This window comes from Geospiza fortis, unplaced genomic scaffold (assembly GCF_000277835.1).
Source record: "Geospiza fortis unplaced genomic scaffold, GeoFor_1.0 scaffold224, whole genome shotgun sequence".
NCBI lineage: Eukaryota > Metazoa > Chordata > Aves > Passeriformes > Thraupidae > Geospiza > Geospiza fortis.
The window spans coordinates 757,174-757,604 of NW_005054448.1; positions in this window are offsets into that span (position 1 = coordinate 757,174).

The window sequence follows — 431 nt, forward strand, 5'->3', positions numbered from 1 at the left end:
TTGTAATTCCATGTGCTCAGCCCCCCCAGTGGCTCCGGAGCTGCTGACAGATTTTGGGAATCAGAAATGAAAGGTCTGGCAGTGCCTTCTCTTCCACAGGCATCCTGACAGCCTGGATCAGCTGGATCCCTGCTCTGGGCTCTTCCCTGGATATTTTCAGTCCCTGCCTGCACTGAAGGGTTTCATCCTTTCCAAAGGCAGCTCCACATCCACGCTGTTCCTAGCTCTGCCTTCCTCCTGTCCTACTTTCAGGAGAACAAACATCTGTTCTTTTACCTTTTGTATTTATTGCTCTCCACTCAAACCTGACTGAATCCCCCATTCCCTGACCCAGCTGTGCCTTTGCTCCCTTCACCCTGAGCCTCTGGCATGGTTCAGCTCCCGTGGGGGCACAGAGGGAGCCAGTCTCTCCTTGCTGCACATCCTGAGCA